The following is a 22,172-nucleotide window of genomic DNA, read 5'->3' as shown; positions in this document are numbered from 1 at the left end:
CGTAAGGGAACTGTGCAAGTGAAGGAGATAGATTATAATAGGGATGAGGTAGATAGTACATTGAACTTGGAGTCACAGATTGGGTTCTTATCCTGGTCTGTATACTTCTTTAAGCTTCAGACTCCTCTTCTGTAAAATAAGAAGTATAATTACTAAAGTGTTGAAAGAGTTAAATGAACGAATGTATGTGGAGGTTCATTATTTAGCAAATTAATAAATAAATATTTACTGAAAATGCTTGGCCAAAATAATATGAACTTTATTCTGAGGACAAGGGGAAGTGTGCTCCCTTAGGACCGTCTTTCTTCCTAAGAATTCCCTGGTTCTTAGTAATTGTTTCGGGTCTCAGGTCCTTGATCATATTTAGATGAGCTCTGATTTAATTTCATGAGCAATGGTTTCTGCCTCTGCCTTCGTTTTTCTTTTCTTTTCGTTTCTTTTCTTTTCATGTGAATTGTTTACTTCAGCTGTCGCAGGGATATAGAGATTTCTTTTTGCTCTTATAACTAATATGTACTCAGGGTGATGTGACCATATATATTTTACGTTCTGCCTTGGCAGAATAACTGATTCCTTTTTATTTTCTTCTGTGAGGTCATTTTATTTGTATTTATGGTCTCTTCCTACTACTTTTTGTTTTTTACATATGTCACATTTTCTAAATATAGGATTTTTATAAATTTCTAATAGGTTACAGTGGGAAAGGTGTTTAGGATTGATTTGGACTCTCTCCTTTACTTTATATAAGAAACTAAGACAGGGAAGTGATTTGTCCAGTCCTGTATCCTGCTTCTTGCCCTTTTCTTATTTCCTGGCATGGAAGAACTTATATATGGGGTTAAATTTCATTTTTTCCCCTATATATTAGTCAAAAGTCTCTTGTAAATTGTTTATATCTAATGGGATTTAGTTAAAGTCATAAGCCTGGTCTGTTGAAAATGAAACAGAGCTGATGTCCCAACCTAGGAAAAAAGATTACCTAGTGAGTAGAAGTGTTGTGGATCCAGCAGTGGAAAGAAGGGCCCACCATGGACATTGCTCTTCACTTCTAGACATACTTGGCATGCTATTAGATTTGCTAGTTACTGGGTGTACCAATGCTGCATTATTAGGTGGCTTGTGGTCTTTTCTATGTTTATATCTAGAGTGTTTGAGGAAGGAAGGAATGAAATCAAATGAACAATGTTTACTCTGGTGCTGAGCACTTCTCACCTTATCTATACTACAAATAACATTTAATGTTTGTTTCTTTTAGAAAGTTACTACTGGGTGCAAGGAAATCAGAGAAACTTCTCATAGACATGTTAGTACTAATTAAAACCTACGTTGCCTGCTGAAGGGCAACCTCAGGGTTATCCAGTTCAACACCTTTATTTTATGAATGAGAAAATGGAGCTGAGAGAAGAAAAGTAACTCACTCAATATTTTAAAAAACTTTTTTTTCTGGCTACAGATTTATTCAACACAAAACAATCTTTTCCAACTTTACTGAGGTGACTGACCATATCCACGACCAAATCCACCTCAAACTGGAATTCAGTTGCTGACCCAGCCCCAGCCCCAACTTTCTTGTCAGCACCAAGGGACACAGCACTTTGTCTGTAGGTGTCTCTGTCAGCTTCCCCTGTGTGAGTCTTGCAGGTGGCTCTCCCTTCAGACCTTTGGACTGTGGCCTTTCAGTCTCAAGACTGCTGTGGTGCAGAGTGGCAGGCACAATCTCAGGGGGCAGGTGGAGGTAATCACAGAGATACTGGATACCCTTGTTGGTAAGGTTCCAGTAGAAATGTCTCTAGGCAATGTATTCCTTTATGTAGCCTCATGATTTGAGAGACTGCATGGCCTTGACAATATGAAGATTGGGTACATTCTTGTCTGCCAGCTCAGGGTGTTAGGCATGTGGACATCCTTTTTGACCACCATCACTCCCTCCTTGAAAAGGAGTTCATAAGTGACAGTAGCGTTCTTTTTGGTCATCAACATCTCAGCAGCTGCTACATACGGGGCTGGGGCTGGAAAGGAAAGCAACTCACTCAATGTTATACAATAAGTTAGTTATAGAGTCAGGACCACATCTCAGCATGTTGGACTCTCTGTTAAGTACATTTCCACCACACGCCTCTGCAGGACACAGTGTAGGAGGAAATGTGGAGTAGTAGAAAAGATCTGGGTATGAACCATGGCTCTGCCACTTACTGACTTGTTCCTGAGAAAGTAGTATCACTTCCTCGAGTATGAGCTTCCTCATTTGTAAAATGGGATAATACTGATATTTCTTTTACCTGCCTTACAGGATTATCATTAGGATAAAATGTGAGATGCAGTGGAAAAAAGGAAAATTAAAGTGAACATGGCCAATTCACCTATGGATTTCAGCTTTATCACCTATTGACTGTGATTTTTGGGCAAGTCACTTAGTTTCTGTGAACACAGCTTTTCCTTTGTAAAATTGGGACAATACTAACTCCCTTGCAGAGAGCTGTTTTGAGGACATTAGTGTATGTAAAGCATTCAAAATGGTGCCTCGTACATAATAGGTATTCAGTATGTGAGATCCTCTCAGAAGACTTAGTTCTATCTTCTTAGAACTGTTCCTCTAAAGACTTAAAGTAGATGTAGCAGAACTCATTCTTCTGTGGCTTTAAGACTATTTTGTAAAGTTTGATTCAGAGGCTGTAGGTGGGATGGGTAAGGTATGAGCTTTACAGTTAGTCAGGTTTCTGTTCTAAACGCTAGTGGCCCATGGTTAGGCTCTTTCTTCTGTCCAGTGAAGGGCCTGTAGAGATGGCAGGCATTAAATGTGGTGAATTGATTGAAGAAAAGGTAGAGGAAATTTGGTGGCTGGGAAACTCAGAAGGGAGAATGGAAATGGGAAAAGTAATGCTACTTTTCATCACCACTGACTGCAGGCCACTGAATATCTGTATGTCAGAATGTTTGTGGTGAAACCTTTTCTCATAGTGATCTCAGTCTCTGACATAAATGTCTCAAAGTGTTGGGACCATGTCTAAGTCCTCTGTTGCCCCAAACACCTGACCTACAGTAGATATGTAATATATTTTTATTGAAAGAATGACTACCTGAAATGGAGAAGTACTGTGGCCCATAGAGGTCCATAAATACCTGGTGGCCCCTAATATCTTATCCAAGCTCCACTTTGCTGAGATATTTATATTTATATTTAATCAGGCTTTTATAGTCTTTAGCCTGATGGATTTGTGAAATTTTGGGTCTTGGGTTTTTTAAGCTTTGCTCTACTGCCAGCTTCCCTTTACTACCTTGGTCAGGCCAGACTACTATTTCCTTCATTCCTAGTCATTGTGTGGCACCTGCTGGGTTCATCTTTCTGGTTTTTAATCCTGGGATGGGGTTGGTGGTTCTAATACACAAGAGCTAGAGAACATAAAATCTGCATGGTCAGGCAAACAGCATTTCCTCAGAAGTTCCAGGATTATGGGACAGCTATGGGAAATGCTAATAGATTCCCTCCTTCTTCCTCCCCCAAAAGAATACTCTCATATAAGCCATTAATTCAGTAAATACATACTAATCATGCATACTACAGATCAGACATTCTTCTGGGTGCTTTGAATACATTATTTCACCAAATGCTTAGTAATCCTTTGAATTAGGCTGATGCCCTCAATTTCACAGATAAGGAATATAGAGTTTAGATAAAGGAAATGACTTGCTTTACCTAGTAAAGGGTAGACTTAGGATTTGAATCCAGGTCTTTATGACTCAAAGATAATCACTGATTGCCATGTCTTCTACCTTACTAGAATGGGAACTCCTTGAAGGCAGAGGTCTTGTCTGATTCAAATCTGTGTATTCCTATTGCAAAGGAAAAAATAGAAAATTTTTTTACATTTTTTGAAGTTTTTATTTAAAGTTCAGTTAACATACAGTGTAACATTAGTTTCAGGTGTGCAATATAGTGATTCAGCAGTTCCATACATCACCAGGTGCTCATCCCAGCAAGTGCGCTCCTCCATTAATGAAGTAACACATAATTGATGCCTGTGTTGTTCTGCAGCCCTATGACCCCTCTCTCTTTAAGCCCCGTGCCTAGTTTCCTCTAAAGTCAGTTACCTGCTTTAGTTTAGTTTTCTTTTTTAGGCTGTTTTTGTGTGGGCTAGCGTTCCCTTTTGAGGTTGAATTGAATTGTGTAAAGCCTCAGGAAGTGGCTGAAATACCTTCCTCAAACCTGGTTGCATCAAAAGACCATCAAGTCAAGTCCTGTCCCCAAAGAGGAAGAGAAAGCCTGGGCTCCTTAACCAGTAGATAAGAATTGTCTTCTTTGAGTTCTCTGGGCTAATTTCACCACTTAAAGAAGGGATATTTCCTTTTAAATTCCAAACACTCCACTCTGTATGTGATTAATATCCCTGGGCCATTTTTATGTCACTCTTTAATTTCCATCTACCCTTGTAAGTCTGACCCTTGGGTCATACAAGCTCTTTTCCATATTACAATCCTTTATAATCACAATGTAAATTCAAGCTCTTTTCCATATTACAATCCTTTATAATCACAGTGGTGATTTTGTTTCTTTTCTTTTTTAGTAAATATTTTCTTCATGAGTTTCTAAGATGACTACCTCTCCTTGCTTCTCATACCACTTTTCTCTCCACAAAAAATTCCTATGGGTAGGCTCTTATGCTAATTTTCTCATTCTGTATAACTCATTCACTTCTCTCAAGTTTTTTCACTGTTGCTTAGATAAGCCATATATACCTCTTTCATGTCTCCCTAAGTTGTTTCTCATAGTTTCTTTTGTGTAACCTGTTTTTCTTTGCTTCCTGTACTTCTGCTCAACAACTTTCAAGGCCCAGTTAAAATATCTGTCTCTGATACCTTCCCTGACACTCTCCTTCTGTTCCAGACAGAATATCCTTTTTTTCAATGTTTATGTGATACTTTATTCCAATAGCTATGGCAGCATTTATTGTATTGTACTTTTTTGTACTGTATTGTATTGTAATTTTACTTGTTCATCTATTCTTCCTCTCCCTAAACACTTCCTCAGCCAGCCCTTCCAATCTTGAAAGTACCTGTCATATAGGAGGTGGTCAACAAAAGAGGCAACTAACATTTGTTCAGTGCCCTACTGCTGTGCAAGTTGCCATATACTCTCACTTAGTCCTTACAACAGGTCTCTCATGTAGTATTAGGCCCATTTTACAGATGAAGTAATTGAGGGCCAGAGATTAGTGATCTATTTATGCTCTCACAGCTGGTAATTCAGAGGACTGGGTTTCAAACCTGTTTGCTGACTTCAAAGCTTGATCTGTGTTTAGAACTATTCTTCTGACTCCTAATTCAGTATTCTTTCTGTGCACATCAGAAAACCACAAAGTGAGTATGCAGATGTGTTTAATGCAGTGATGGATAAGAGTTCAAATGAGAGTAAGGTGCAAATAGCGGTGGCACTCACATAATTGCTGTGTATTAAGAAATGGTCTGGAGTTGTTAATGCCTTAATCGGTACTGTAGGCAGTCCTATAATTTGGCACTTACAAATGAATCTGTTTTAACTGGTTAGCAGATGTAACAACACCTACCTTAGGGCATGTTCTGTTCTAAAAAGGGATGAAAACTGCTTCTCTTGCACTATCATGGGTAATGTGGATGAGCTCAACTTTGACCTGAAACAGTGCTTCTGAGATCTTTTGCTTCTAAGCTTTGTCATATTTTGTCAGGTGCTGTTAACCTACTTTTTCAGAACTGTAGAATCAGACAATTGGAATATGAATTGGAATATGGGGTTCTTACTCCAACTGTTTGAATAGCCTAAGCTCTTACCAGGGAGAACCTAAACACAAAGGACTTTTATGGAGTTGGTAAAGGAGGCCAAATGGTAGACATTGGGAAACACTTCTGTCTCCTTGTTTTGTGACATGGGCTATTGAGTCGTTCTGTCTTTTCTTAAGTTGACTAATAGCAAATGCATTACAGAAAGGTAACAAAAATGAGAAGACCGTGGTTCAAACTCTTGTTAGCCTTATGTGATTTGGGGCAAATGATTTATACTTCCTAGGCCTTTTCTTTTAGGTGTTTTAATCCAGTGATTCTTTCTAGGGGATGTGATCCTGTAGTCCAGATACCACACATCTCTCTCTTGTCCAGGGACCATACTGTGCTGTAAATTACATCTTCTTTTGCCTTTCTTTTTTTTAGGTCACAAATCCTCCATTCACTATGTATACTCTAAAAATTTGTTGAAATCTGTCATCTTTTGATGTCTGCTACCCATTCTCTTCCTTGTTGAGTTTTTTACTTTTACTATCATTTTTTTTTTTTAGAGATTTTATTTATTTATTTGACTGAAAGAGACACAGTGAGAGAGGGAACACAAGCAGGGGGAGTGGGAGAGGGAGAAGCAGGCTTCCCGCGAAGCAGGGAGCCCGATGCGGGGCTCGATCCCAGGACCCTGGGATCACGACCTGAGCCGAAGGCAGACACTTAATGACTGAGCCACCCAGGTGCCCCACTTTTACTATCATTTTAGTGTGATTTTAGGTAGGAACATATGTTAATGTGTTTTTAATCTGGCAAATTTAACTAGAAGCAAACTTCAAAGGAAGTTAAAGGTAAAGAAAATGAAGTTGCATTTATATCTGGAGTTGCAAAAACTTCACCATGAAAGTAAGGGAGAGTTAGAGGCTGGGCCTTCCCAGGAGATGTCCTAGGTTTAGATTTTGACTTCATCATCTACTAGGTATATGACCTTGGACAAAATACCTCCCTAAATCCTCATTTTTGAGATTGGAATTTTTTTAAAGATTTATTTTTAGAGAGAGCGAGCATGCTCACGAGAGGGAGGGGCAGAGGGAGAGGGAGGGAGAATCCCAAGCAGACTCTCTGCTGAGCACAGAGCCTGATGGGGGGCTGGATCTCACAACCCCGAGATCATGACCTGAGCCAAAACTAAGAGTCGGACACTTAACCGACTGCACCATCTAGGTGCCCCTGGAATTTATTTTTATTTTTATTTTTTTTTTAAGATTTTATTTATTTATTAGGGGGAGAGAGAGAGCACAAGTGTGGGGAGGGGCAGAGGGAGAGGAACAAGCAGACTCCCTGCTAAGCAGGGAGCCTGATGCTGGGCTCCATCCCAGGACCCCAAGATCGTGACCTGAGCCAAAGTCAGACACTTAACTGACTGAGCTACCCAGGTACCCCTGGAATTTTTTTTTTTAAGAGAAAAGATACATTAGAAATTGTACTGAACTAGTAATCAAAACATGAGTTTGGTTTTAGCAGACTATGGGACCTTGACCAAATCCTTTCCCCTTTTTGGGCCTCAGTTTCCCTCTGTAAAATGAGGAACTAGGCCTTGGCGACCTCTAAGTTCCTTACTATTCTAAGGAGTATGAAATTTTCCTGATTCCTGAAGAGCACTGGTCCTTTAATGCTAATGTCTAGCCCCTTGTTCAGGATGATTAAGGCCTAGGATTCAAACAAACAGGACTGGGTGTTCTGAAGTCTGTGTGTATCTGCCTACTATACTGACCAGAGCATTATACTTTAAAAAAGAATACTTACCATTTACATCGACGTGGATGGAACTAGAGGGTGTTGTGCTGAATGAAATAAGTCAATCAGAGGAAGACAATTATCATATGGTTTCACTCATATGTGGAATATAAGAAACAGCACAGAGGATCATAGGGGAAGGGAGGGAAAACCAAATGGGAAGTCATCAGAGAGGGAGAAAAACCATTAGAGACTCTTAACTATAGGAAACAGAGGGTTGCTGGAGAGGAGGTTGGGGGGGGGATGCGGTAATTGGGTGAAAAGCACTGGGTGTTATATGCAACTGATAAATTATAGAACACTACATCTGAAGCTAATATTGTACTATATGTTGGCTAATTGAATTTAAATAAAAAAAAAGAGCAATCACAGTATACAAATCCATGGCTCTTAGTACATGGTAAATAGGCAGCCATTTTAAAACATTCACCCTTTTTCCTTTTTCTCCTGGGATTAGGACAAGCCAGGATACCTGAGGTCTTAGCATGGGAAAGAACAGCTTTTTGCTTTTTGCAGCTGTGATTATTGTGTGTCTGCTTTAACGGGAAAGAAAGACACTAAAATTATTATAACATTCAGTGATGAATGTATAATAGAGAGATGTACCAAGTATTATCTAAGCAAGGAGTGGGAAGGGGGAAGAAGAGGCAATGAAGGCTCCAGAGTGGAGGTGACATTCAAGTTGGAAGAATGAGCTGCTGTTGAGCTTCCACTGAGCTTCACTAATTTGAAAATGTGTGAGGTCTTTTTAGGGTTGCTCTGCTCTTTCTCTGGGCTTCAACACAACCTAAAGGACTCCTTTAGGAAGTCACTGGAGCCTATTAGGAACTGAGAAGTTTTTTGGAAGTCTGAATTAGTGTTTTTCTGATGCTGGCTTGGACTTCTCTTTATACCAGTGGAGACAAGATGCTTGGCCAGGCTGTTGTTCTTAGTCTGTTTGAGGTTTGGGTGCTGTTAATGGACGTATGTCAGTTAAGCAGAAAATTATGTCTGCTCTTTTGAGAACTACCTGAGTGAATTTCTGAGACAGAACTGTTTGGAATCTCTAGTTTCTGGCGTCCCAGGCAGCTGTGGGGTCTTGAGGACCTAACCTATTTAAGATACCTCAACATTTAACTCAAAGTAACTTGCCAATATATTTTTCCTTTTGGACTAAAAGTTGGTTCTTTTTTGACTTGATACTTTTTGCTTGTTGATTGTTGGGCATCTAAACTTCTTAGTAATTTCATAGGCTAGAACAGCCTAGCACAGAAATAGTGAGTGAAACATTTTTATTGCATCAACAACAAATATTATTGTATTTATTTTATGCTACTTGCTGTGCTAGACTCTAGGTATACAAAGGTAAGTAAGATCCAGTTCCTGTCTTGGAGAAGCTCATGGACTAGTGGCAAAGAAAGAGAAAACAATAGGAACTGTTGATTGAGCATGTACTATGAACCATGATAAGCAATGGGGATGAATGAGAGACTCTCAACCCCTGATATGTGTATAGCCTAATGGGAGGTGGCATGGTGAGAAGGAGCCCTGTAAGCCAGTAACTAATACAATGGACAAGGGAGAATGTAGCATTTATCATAAAAGAGAGAGCAGGGTGCCTGGCTGGCTCAGTCAGTGGAGCATGTGACTCTTGATCTCAGGGTTGTGAGGTCGAGCCCTGTGTTGGCTGGAGAGATTACTTAAAAATAAAATCTTAAAAAAAATTAAAAAAACAAAAGAGAAATGGTATGTATGCATTGAGGAAAACACCGCGTTAGGTTTGCACTAGATGGTCTGTAAGCTCTCTCTCAGTCCCAAACAGTATAAGATTATATGATATTGTGAGTTTTTCACTTATGGGTACCAGAGAGTAAATGATATTATATATACCAAAAACTCATGAAGAAGAATGTTGATTTAAAAATAGATAATTCCGGGGCACCTGGGTGGCTTAGTCAGTTAAGTGTCTGACTTTGGCTCAGGTCATAATCCCAGGGTCCTGGGATTGAGCCCCGTGTTGGGCTCCCTGCTCAGTGAGGAGTCTGATTCTCCCTCTCCCTCTACCCCTCCACCCTGCTTGTGCTCTTGTTCTTGCTGTCAAATAAATAAATAAAATCTTTTTTTAAAAAAAAGCTAATTCCTGTGTAACAGAATTATGGAAGTAGGAGAAGTGATTTTCTGGTTGTTAAATTCTAAAACAACAGTAGTGGTTGTTGAACATTTTCCAGAAAGTGATCAAGTGAGCAAATGTTTCCTGAATACTTTTTCTGAGATCAGTCTCTCCCTAAGAGTGGTAGATGAATGGTGTTCCTGCCCCCGAAAGGCTTTGATTTCATTAGGACAGTAGGATGTATATGCTAAAAAATTGAACAGTTCTACCAAATAAACTGGGTACAAACTTAAGAGTTTAGAGAAAGGCAGATAATTAGTTTCCTAGACCTCCTGTAACAAAGTACCACAAACTAGTTGACTTAGAATAACAGAAAATTACAGTCTCACAGTTCTGGAGGCCACAAGTCCAAAATCAAGCCGTTAGTAGGGCCATGCTCCCTTTGAAGGTGTGAGGGAAGGATCTGTTCCAGGCCCTTGTCCTAGCTTCTGGTAGCCTCAGGTGTTCCTTGGCTTGTAGATGGACATCTTCTCTCTGTGTCTTTTCATAGTCGTGTGTGTGTGTGTGTGTGTGTGTGAACTTCTTAGTAAGCACAGGCCAGAACAGCGTAGCTGGAATTTGGAAATTTGTTTCCAAATTTCTCTTTCTTAGAAGGACCCAAGTCATATTGCATTAAGGCCCACCCTAATAACTTCATTTTAACTTAATTACCTTTCTAAAAACTATTTTCAAATAAAATCACATTCTGAGATACTAGGGTTTAGGACTTTGACATATCTTATTTTGGGAGACACAGCTCAAACCCATAACCATAGGTTTGGGGGTTAAGGAAAGAACTTGGTCAGGTAAGAGTTGAATTAGCAGAGAGAAGTGGAGATATTATGAAACAAGTCTGTACAATATCCAAACCCTCATAAGAGGACACTCCAGGTAAATTCATCTTGGTAGAACCAAGGAGTTCTGAGATCCTCAAGCAGGGATATTTAGAGAAACAGGATTACTTCAATTTTCTTAGTTATTTTTGTTCACAGTATACTATTATGGGCAATTTTATTAATGCATGCCACATATCCAGTCTTGACCAGTAAGATGTTGATTGCATATTGCATAAAAATTTATTCTTAGGTAACAAAAATTAAATTATTTTAACTTACACAGTCATTTGTAATAATAGAAGATCTTTTTCTTTGTAAATGTGATGAATTTACAAAAAAAAAAAATAGATGGCTTCACTCAAGGAATAAGAAAATAAGGTTGAATCATGACATTTCTTAATCTGTGACTCCTGGGATTAGGGCAGTAGTTCTCAAGTGTGGCCATTCCTAGAAAGCTTAAAATTATGTTGATACTTAGATTCCACCCAGGCAGGACCAAATAAATTAAATTTGGGGGGTAAAGGTACGTATGGGGTTCAGGCATCAGTGTTTTTAAAAAGCTCTCCAGGTTTGTATACCTGGTTGTAGCACTGGGTTAGGGGAGTAAGAAGGAAACGGTGTTCTTTTTTTTTTTTAATTATCTTTTTTTAAAAATTAACATAAAATGTATTATTTGTTTCAGGGGTACAGGTCTGTGACTCATTAGTCTTATACAATTCACAGTGCTCACCATAGTACATACCCTCCCCAATGTCCATCATCCAGCCACTCCATCCCTCCCACCCCCCTCCACTCCAGCAACCCTCAGTTTGTTTCCTGAGATTAAGAGTCTCTTATGGTTGTCTCCCTGTCTGGTTTCATCTTGTTTCATTTTTCCCTCCCTTTCCCTATGATCCTCTGTCTTGTTTCTCAAATTCCTCATGTCAGTAAGATCATATGATACTTGTCTTTCTCTGATTAACTTATTTCACTTAGCATAATACCCTCTAGTTCCATCCATGTCGTTGCAAATGGCAAGATTTCATCTTTTTGATGGCTGCATAATATTCCACAATATACTACATCTTCTTTATCCATTCATCTGTTGATGGACATCTACGCTCTTTCCATAGTTTGGCTATTGTGGACATTGCTGCTATAAACATTGAGGTGCACATGCCCCTTCGGATCACTACATTTGTATATCTGGGGTAAATACCCAGTAGTGCAATTGCTGGGTTGTAGGGTAGCTCTATTTTCAACTTTTTGAGGAGCCTCCGTACTGTTTTCCAGAGTGGCTGCACCAGCTTGCATTTCTACCAACAGTGCAGGAGGGTTCCCCTTTCTCCGCATCCTTGCCAACATCTGTCAAGGAAACTGGACTCTTGTCCTTGCTGTGACCTTTGGACATTCCCTAAAACTGTTGAGTCTCAGGTACCTCTGAGAATAAAGAAATCTAGGTGTATTATCTCTAGCATGTACCAGCTGTTTAATAGCTCAAAATAACTTTCTGAGTCTCAGCTTTCTCATTTGTAAAATGGAGAGAATTAAAACTACCTTCAAGGTTTGCTGTGACAATCAAATATTTGCAGATACTTCAGAATGCTTTGTAGATTCCGAAGTACTATGTAAATATGAGGGTTTTTAAATTTTTCACTAATAGATAACTTGCCCAAGGTGTTACAGCTGCTTGGTGCCATGGATAGGACCAAAGTCCACATCTCTTGAATCTTTTTATTTCCCCATTAACTTGAAAGGTGATCTTTCTTCCTTTCTCTTTCATTTTTTCAGTTCTTTTAAGTTGTATCTGAATGCCTTTGTATTGGATACTTTCAGGCTCCTAGGTATAGTAAGCAGCATATTGGTTTCGTGGAAAGAACATGGTCTTTGGAGTTGCATGGATGTGAAGTTCAATTCTGGCTCCATTACTAACCAAATCATTTTAACCTCTCTAAGTTTCTGTTTCCTTGTATGTTAAATGGAGTCATAAATGAGAAAATAATGTGAAAGCCCTTAGCACTATATTTGGTATGTAATACCAAGCATTGGTAATTGTTACTTTTTGTTATTATGAGGGGCAGTGATAGAGGGAAATACCTTTGATACAGTCGGATCAATGGTAAAAAAGAAACTACTCCATGTGACTTCACTCAACAGAGTCATCTTCCTTTTGATGGCTGATGGGGGTGTGCTTGGTGGGGTACCTTCCAAAGTCTTTATTATAACAACTTTAATTTGTATAGTTTTACAGTTTTAAAGATGCTTTTATGAGCGGTTCTCATTTAATCCTCACCATAATCTGCAAGGGAAATATCCCTATATGTTCAATAAGGAAACCACAGCTAAGAGAGATGAAGTGACTTTCAGCTGGTTACCTTATGAGTAAGCAATGCAGAGAGTTACTGTTTAAGGGGAAGCCCCAACCCTAGAGGCCTTAGGTTTTGTTTCAGCTGGACTTTTGGTTTCATAATGGGCTTTCGGATGTAAACCCAGAAGCCTTAGTTTCTTGGTTGTATTAGTTATGTACTGTTGCTTAAATAAATTGCCTGCAAAATTTAGCAGCTTAAAAAATAAACATTTATTATCTTACACAGTTTCTGAGGGTGAGGAATTTTAGAGTGGCCAAGCTGGGTGTTTCTGGCTCAGTATCTCAGCTGAGATTACAGGGGAGCTGTTGCCCAGGGCTACAATCATCTAGAGGCTCAACTGGGCCTGGTGGATCCCCTTCCATACTCACTCATCTGGTTATTGGCCAGCTTCAGTTTTTTGCTGGCTGTTGGCAGGCTGACGACTTCAGTTCCTTGCCACGTGGCCTCTCCATTGGGCAGCTCACAACATGGCAGCTGGCTTCCCCACAGTGAATGATCTGAGAGAGAAAAGAGCCAAAACAGAAGCTGTAGTGTCTTTTATAATCTTAATTTCAGAAATGACATACCATCACTCTGTATTCTTTTGGTTACACAGACCAACCCTTCTACTAGGTGGGAAAGGGTACACAAAGGTGCAAATACCAGGAGGCAGGGACCATTGGATATTGTCTTCGAGGCTGGCTACCATAGCTGTAGAGAAACTTTGAGGCCCAGGCTATACACATAATTTATTAAGGAGTTAACTTTATTTAAAAATTTTTTTTTAATTAATTTATTTTTGAGAGCGCACACACGTGAGAGAAAGCACGAGTGGGAGGGGCAGAGGGAAAGAACCCCAAGCAGTCTCTGTGCTGAGTGCAGAGCCTGACACAGGGCTGGATCCTCAGGACGCTGAGATCACGACCTGAGCTGAAACCAAGAGTCAGACGCTCAACCAACTGTGCCACCCTGGTGTCCCTAAAAAGTTAACTTTATTTAATACACAGGTGTAGATTCTAGTCCATGTTCCAGGCATGGTGGATATCAGGAAAATTCCCATATGTCTTTAAGGGATGGTTTCTCAGGACACAGGGAGCAGGGAGTCCTGCAGAAGCCTCCTGAGTCTTATTTATTTACTATCAGTCTTTCTAAGTTGGTAACATAATCATGCCTGTTCTTACAAATAGGCACTTTATTGAGGAGTTGGGGAACATGAGAGGATTTCTTTGCCATTGAGTTTCATCTGGTGAAATTAACCTTGGAAATCTGAGCATTTTGATTCTTTTACCTGTAGAGAAAATTAGCTGAAGGAACTATGCAAGCCTCCAGCACTTAGTGCTTTTAAAACGCCTTTCACATTCATTTCTTTTCTTTTTTTTTTTTTTTTAAAGATTTTATTTATTTATTTGACAGAGAGAGAGATAGCGAGAGCAGGAACACAAGCAGGGGGAATGGGAGAGGGAGAAGCAGGCTTCTTGCCGAGCAGGGAGCCCGATGTGGGACTCGATCCCAGGACCCTGGGATCATGACCTGAGCCGAAGGCAGATGCTTAACGACTGAGCCACCCAGGCGCCCTCACATTCATTTTCATGTGATCATCTCAAAGGAATAGTGTGATGAGATGGGAAATTGACTGCCATTTAAGTCAGTACGTCTGAATTTGAGTTGCAGCTTTGGCACTAACTGACTGTGTGATCTTGACAAAGTCATGTTCTCCCTCTGGACCGTAGTTTCTTTAAGTAAAACAAGGAGGTGTTAAATAGAGTCTCAGGGTTTTGAAGTGCAACTTCACAGGCTATTGTGGTGAGACTGGGAAGTGGGAAGAGGCTGAGGAAGTGGAACTTCCCCACCTCCTTTTCAGCCAGAGCAGCACTACATTTATCTGTTTAGATATTGGTGTTTCTGTAAGATTTGATGGGAAAAAAAGAGTTCAAGAGACTTTTAGAAAAGCTTGGAAACCATTGGGTTGAGTGATTTCAAAAGACTTCTCCATGTAAAGAAAAGGGTTGGTTTTTCTGATGTCACTGGGTGAGCAGTAGCCTGAGGGGTGTTGGCGTACTATCCTTTCTACACTTCTACAGATAGAACAGCAGAGCAGCGGACCTAGATGTCTCCTAAGAAACCTAGATGTTTTTCTCACCCTTTCCTCCTTAGATTTTTCCTTTAAGCCAGCAGAGGGAGAGGTGGGCATTCGTTGCTGCTGGCTATGTCTCCCGTCTTTAAGATGGTATAGCTTCTTCTGGAATTAGGATCCAGATCTGGAGGAATGAATGAAGGCCTTCCTTGGAGAGGCAGAGGTCATGCAACAGGCTTCCTGGGAGAGGAGGTAACTGGGTAAATCAGCAGCAGGTGAGAAGGACTGGTCCTATAAGTTGGCCTCTGTCTCCTTTGGATTATTTAGATGTAAACACACTTTCTCTGGCCTATTATTGGTCCCCAAGCCCATCTATCTTTTGGAGACTAATGGAGAGAGAAGGTAGAGGTGGGAGGAATTTCAAATGAATCTTGCTTCCAGCAGCTTAGGAGGGTTCTTTTCTTTTGGTGGCTCCACTACTTTTTGTTATTTCTCTATTGGCTGTAGAAAGCAGACCATTGCCAGCTGGTTGAAGTTAGGTTTTAGCCCTCTTTACTCTCTGTTCTCTTACTTTCCAGGTAATATTCTTTTTGAGGTAGAAGCCTGGAAATGAATAGTTGAGCAGAAAGAGGACTGGACTTAGAATCAGTTGGTCTAGGTGAAGCTCTGGCTCTCCTACTCACCTTTGTGAACTTGGGCAAATTTCTTAATCTTTCTCAGTTTGTTTCCTCATATATAAAATAGGATTGCTGTGAAGATGAAAGGAAGTAAGCATGCAAAGTACTGCATCTGCCAAAATACGTGTTCATTAGGTGTTAAGTGTTTACTATTATTTTTGTACTTATGTTTTTGAGAATTTAGGATAGATGCTAATTAAATTATAAGAATACTATTTTATATTAGAGTAACAATATCAGTACTGGAAAAAGTCTTACGGATCATCTTATTTATTCATTTTACAATTGGTACATTTTATAATTGGAATTATTCAGGCTCAAAGTGAAGCAATGAATGGTCCAAGATCACCCAGTAGAGGCAGCAGGGACTCAATTTACAATACCTCATTCTCCAGTTACAGGAGTGTCTTCAACTAGTCTGGGTGGCTGGGGCTGGCATAGGTATCCACAGTAGGTTCCTAACTTTATGCTTTGAGGGCCATTAATCTATGTGCCCTGAGAAACCAATGGCCACTTGAGTTTGGATACTGCTGGGTAGAACCAATCTCGTAATGTCCCATTCTTCTGAGAGGTATTCGCTGGTGTGGACCTGGGCCCTGAAGATATACTTAGTGGCTCTTTCCTTGATGACTAAACCCATCCATCCTCTTCATAAATTAAAAACAAATCCTGAGAAGAGCAGACAGATGTCTCTGGCTGTGAATGACATAGTGTGCTGGAATCGAAATATGGAAAGAAAGAGGGAAGGAGAGTGGAAAAGTTCAGGAAACTTTTTGGGTATTTTTTCCCCTCCAACGTATGCTAAAGGCTATTCTTTCTGTTATTGTGTGAAGAGAGAATTGTAGAATTTTAGGACTGAAAGTTCCTTGTAAGGACATCTAACACAGCTTTTACCCCATGTTTGAATTTCTTCTGCAAAGTTCCTCCCAAATATTTCTATAATATCTGCTTGCATATTTCCATGATGGAGAGCTCTCTATTGCTAGAGACAGTCATTTTCGTGGTTCGACATTTTGGCCCTTAAAACTAAAATCTACTCCTATGTGGCTTCTAATCACCAGGCTCTTACATGAAGAAACTTAGGTTCTGGTGATGAAATAGTGTATGTTAAGTCTTTGGGTGTGTATTCATCCCACATCCAGCTAAGGGTATCAAGCAAGACAGAGACCCAGGAGCTCAGTTCTAGAACCTCAAATTCATCCTCATGTCTTTGTGGGTCAGTGGGTTTTATTAAAATTATTTATTCTTTTTCATGGACTTGCTGGATTTATTAGCAGTAGAATCACTAGAATTTATTATTAGAATTTATTAGTACTAGAAAGAACCTTAGTGGTCATATGGCCTGTTTTTATCATTTTACAGATTAGTAACTGAGTCCCAGAGAGGTAAAGTCATCTGCCCAAAGACACACATAAATTCTGGCATTAAGACCCTGGTCTCCTGGTAGCCAATACTGGGTGTCATTCCATAGACAGTTCTTCCAGAGAAACTGTTACCAAACTCTAAAACTTTTTTTTAAAGTGCCATGTGGCAGGTGTACCTTGAGATTTCTATTAGGAGAGACAGCATCAGTTAAAAATTTTGTAGATTTCTGTCTAAAAATAACATGCTATTTTTCAGTATCACAAGAGAAGGTAAAGGGTTCTGTCCACAGATATTTATAGAGCACCTATAGGAGTTCATGTGCCAAATTCTTTAAAATTTATACTTCAAGACACACTCAGAAACCTTCACTTTTGTGAAGTTTCCTGACTGTTCCCTTCCCCCACCCTCATATCCTCATGGAAATGTTCCTCATTATAGTTCTCATGCTGCATAGGCAGTGTGGTGTGGTCAAAAGAATATGGACATTGGATTTAAACAGGCACCTGGGTTGGGTTTTGGATCCAAATAATTCACGTAAAGTGCTTATTAGAATGCTAGACACACAATAAGAGTTCCTGAAATGTTGGCTACTGTTATTGTCATTATTTTTACTCTTACTAATGTCTTATCTCCCCTTTTAACCTGGGAGCTCTCAAGGGCAGTGTTTTTTTCCAACTGTGTAAGTCATAACCCCTGGATTGTTGATTTAACATAGTACGTTGGACCAGCATTTTTAAAAAGTCAAACAGAATACGCCAGAAAAAAAAAATCAGAATACATGCTATATAGAAAGAGCAAGGACTGTTTTGTGAAACTTGTGTTTTAGTTTTATATTTATAGATTGTGTGTGTGTGCATGCACACACATGTGTATGTGCATATATACCATGTCTCCAGTTTGAGAAGCCCTGCCTTAGAGAAGAGACTGCCTGCTATTTATATCTTTTATTCATAGGCGCTAGCACAGGGTCTGGAACAAATCTAATGCACATGTAACTAAGACAAGAGAGCCTGAAATTAATTGCTTAATATGTGATACAGACAGTAAATATAATATAGGTTCAAAGACAGTAAATATAATATAGGTTCTCATTGTCTTGAGAAACAATTTAGTAAATTAGTTGAGAGCTTAGTTTTCTGCTGTCTGAAAGATCTGGGGATAAATTGCAGCTCTGCTACTTATTGGCTAAGGCAGTAAGGCAAGTTACTTAACCTCTCTTACCAGTTTCTTCATCTCCGAAATGCGGATAATAATGACCTCAGGTTGTGAAGATTAAATGAGATAAAGTTACTATAGTGACCAACACATAATGAGTACTTGCTTAATATTTTCTTGGGCTGAAGTGGTCATGGGAGGCTTTTTTTGAGGAGGCAAGCATTTGTCCTCGAAGTACTGGTAGGAATTAGATCTGGGAAATGTTTGACATGTCCTGTATGCAGCTGAATACTCTGTTAAAGCCATCGATAGTCTTTTTCTCTTACATATTCTTTTTCCATGTTTTTTCTCACCAAGATACCCATGGTCTTTTTTCTCTTCGAAACCACTTCCTGGGAAGAAAGTCCAACATAAGCTGTTAAAACTTGCCTATGGCCCCTCCTTAAGGCTAGTTCATTCCCATAGACAGGGAAAAGGAAATTACTCCAGGTTGCCTGACCCAAGTTATGCTTTCAGGCAGAATGCCTGCCTAACCTCGGGAGAGAGCAGAGAGAGGTGACCAAAGCAGCTCAGCTTGGCCCCTGTTAAAAAAAAAAAAGTAAATAAGAAGAGTTCTTGGCTTCTGGTCGAAAGCGCATACTGGAGCTCAAGAGGGCAGGTCCTTCTAAAGGTAGGTAACTGGAAGGGTGGGGAGAAAGGTTGTCCCTGTCTCTCACTTCTGATGATACTAGAAAAGAAACAGATCCAAACCTGGGAAGGAGGAATAGGGAGAGGGAGAGGGAGAAGCATAGAAGAATTAGGGAAGGGAAAGAGAAAGTGCTCGCAAGGTTATCTAAGTTAGCTCCACGGAAGGAGCACTGGTCTGGGAGTCAGGTCTGTTTATTTTTCTTTTAGCTTGTGGGAAAAAGCCACAGAGCTACTTAAATGAAATGAGAAAAGTGTCCTTCTCTCCTTGTTTCAATTATTTTGATCAGTAAGATTATTTTGGTCTAGTGACAAGAAATGTTTATCAAGAGAAAATAAGTATTTTAGGAAATCAGCTGTATGCAAAGCGCTTTCGCGTCTATTTTCTTACCTTATTTCCCAGCCATTTTGCAAAGGTAGTGATTATTATTATTATCCTAATCTTACAAATAAAGAAAATAGATTCAGTGAGAAGTCATGGTCATTCAGGTAGTGAGTAGTAGAACCAGGATTTGAACTTAGGTCTGACTCTTAAGACCAGTGGGTGCTCTTGCCATTTTACTGAAGTGTGTGTGTGTGTGTGTGTGTAACAGCTTTACTGAGATTCAATTAACATACCATAAATTCACCTACTTAAGGTGTACAATTCAGTGCTTTTTAGTGTATTCATGGGATTGTGTAGTCATCACTCCAATCCAGGTTATCTTCCTAAAAGAAACCCTATAGCCATTAGCAGTTACTTGCCATTCTTCTCTATCCTCATCACCCTAGCCCTAGGAAACTACTAATCTATTTTTCTGTCTCTATAGATTTGATTTGCCTATTTTGGACATTTCATGTAAATGGAATCCTACAATATGTGGTCTTTTGTATCTTATTTCTTTCACTCAGTTTGTTTTTAAGGTTTATCCATGTTGTAATAGGTATCATTTCTTTTTATTGCTGAACAATATTTGGTGAGTTTTTTCACGAAATAATACTCCATTGTATTATACATTTTACATACGTACAAATACGTATGTATTTTTATACATATTATACATTTTACATACGTAAAAAGACATTTTACGTATTCTTTCACATTTGATGGACATTTGGGTTGTTTCTCCCTTTTTGCTGTTATGAATAATGTTGCTGTGAACATTTACGTACAGTTTCTGTGTGGATGTATATTTTCATTTATTTTAAATATATATCGAGGAGTGGAATTGCTGGATCATATGTTAACTCTGTTTAACCTTTGAGGAAATGCCAAACTTTTTTCCAAAAGAACTGCACCATTTTACATTTCTGTGGCGATGTATGATGGTTCCAATTTCTCCACATCCTCACCAAAATTTGTCATTATGTGTCTTTTTTATTATAGGCATCCTAATGGGTGTGAAATGGTATCTAATTATAATTTTGATTTGAATTTCCCTAATGACTAATGATGTTGATGTGTTTTTTGACCATTTGTATATCTTTGGACAAATGTTTATTCAGATCCTTTGTCCATTATTAAATTGGTTGTCTTTTTACTATTATAGACATACTTGGAAGGCAGCTATGTTCACTACTACACCACCAACACTCTTATAGATATACCTTGAAGATACTGTGGGTTTGGTCCCAGAGCACTACAGTAAAGAATATTTGCAATAAAGTGAGTCAAATGAATCTTTTGGTTTTCCAGTGCATATAAAAGTTATGTTTACATTATACTGTAGTCTATTAAGTGTGTAATAGCATTGTGTCTAAAAAAAGCAATATACATACCTTAATTAAAAAATACTTTATTACAGGGGCACCTGGCTGGCTCAGTCAGAAGAGTGTGTGACTCTTGATCTTGAGGTCGTGAGTTTGAGCCCCACGTTGGGTGTAGAGATTACTTAAATAAATAAAAAACGTAAAAAAATTCTGTATGGGGTACCTGGGTGGCTCAGTCGGTTGAGTATCTGACTCTTGATCTCAGCTCGTCTTGATCTTTTTTTTTTTTTTTTTAATTAGAGAGAGCAAGCAGGAGCAGGGGGAGGGGCAAAGGGAGAGGGAGAAGCAGACTCCCTGCCGTGACACAGGGCTTGATCCCAGGACCCTGGGATTATAACCTGAGCCAAAGGGAGATGTTTTAACCGACTGAGCCACCCAGATTCCCTTCAGGTCTTGATCTTATGGTCGTGAGTTTGAGTCCCACATTGGGCTTTGTCCTGGGCATGGAGCCTACTTAAAATAAATATTACTAAAAATGCTAACCATCATCTGAGCTTTCAGTGAGTTGTAATCTTTGTGCTGGTGGAGGGTCTTGCCTCAGTGTTGATGGCTCACTCATCAGGGTGGTGGTTGCTGAAGGCTGGGGTGGCTGTGGCAATTTCTTAAAATAAGACAATGAATTTTGCTGCATTGATTGATTCTTTTTTCACGAATGATTTCTCTGTAGGATGCAATGCTGTTTGACAGTATTTTACCCTCCGAAGAACTGCTTTCAAAATTGGAGTCAATCCTCTCAAACCCTGCTACATCTTTATCAACTAAGTTTATGTAATATTCTAAGTCTTTGCGTCATTTCAACAGTCTTCACAGAATCTTCACCAGGAGTAGATTCTATCTCAAGAAATACCTTCTTTGCTCATCCATTCAAGTTTTATCATGAGATTGCAGCAATTCAGTCATGTCTTCAGGCTCCACTTCTCATTCAAGTTCTCTTGTTGTTTCCACATCTGCAATTACTCCCTCCACTCAAGTCTTGAACCCCTCACAGTCATCTATTAGGGTTCGAATCAGCTTCTTCCAAACTCCTGTTAATATTGATATTTTGACCTCTTCCCATGAATCATGAATGTTCTTAATGGCATTTAGAATGGTGAATCCTTTCCAGCAGGTTTTCAGGTTTCTTTGCCCAGATTTATCAGAAGAATCAGTATCTATGGCAGCCTTATCAAATGTATTTCTTAAATAATGAGACTTGAAAGTCGAAATGACTCCTTGATTTATGTGCTACAGAATGGATGTTGTATTGGTGAGCATGAAAACATTCATCTCGGAGGCGCCTGGGTGGCTCAGTCGTTAAGCATCTGCCTTCGGCTCAGGTCATGATCCCAGGGTCCTGGGATTGAGCCCCACATCAGGCTCTCTGCTCAGCGGGAAGCCTGCTTCTCCCTCTCCCACTCCCCCTGCTTGTGTTCCCTCTCTCGCTGTGTCTCTCTCTGTCAAATAAATAAATAAAATCTTTAAAAAAAAAAAAAAAGAATAGATTCATCTCATTGTACATCTCCATCTTGGGTGACCAGGTACATTGTCAATGAACAGTTTTTTTTTTTAATGAGCAGTTTTATATATATATATATGTGTGTGTGTATATATATATGTTATATATATATATTTTATAGATATATGTAATGTATTTTTTAAAAA

The 22,172-nt window shown here is 39.3% G+C and overlaps 1 protein-coding gene and 1 pseudogene across 1 annotated transcript in view; one reads left to right on the top strand and one right to left on the bottom strand.

Moving 5' to 3' along the window:
- The window catches only part of PAK1 (p21 (RAC1) activated kinase 1), a 145,082-nt gene that overhangs the window by 20,055 nt on the left and 102,855 nt on the right, over positions 1 to 22,172 (top strand). The gene's annotated exons all lie outside the window — the stretch shown is intronic.
- On the bottom strand, positions 706 to 2,017 carry LOC116646577 (annotated as a pseudogene).

Source organism: Phoca vitulina, unplaced genomic scaffold (assembly GCF_004348235.1).
Source record: "Phoca vitulina isolate PV1807 unplaced genomic scaffold, GSC_HSeal_1.0 scaffold36, whole genome shotgun sequence".
Lineage (NCBI taxonomy): Eukaryota > Metazoa > Chordata > Mammalia > Carnivora > Phocidae > Phoca > Phoca vitulina.
The sequence above is the reverse complement of the archived record's forward strand: the minus strand, read 5'-3'. Positions and strand labels throughout refer to the sequence as shown.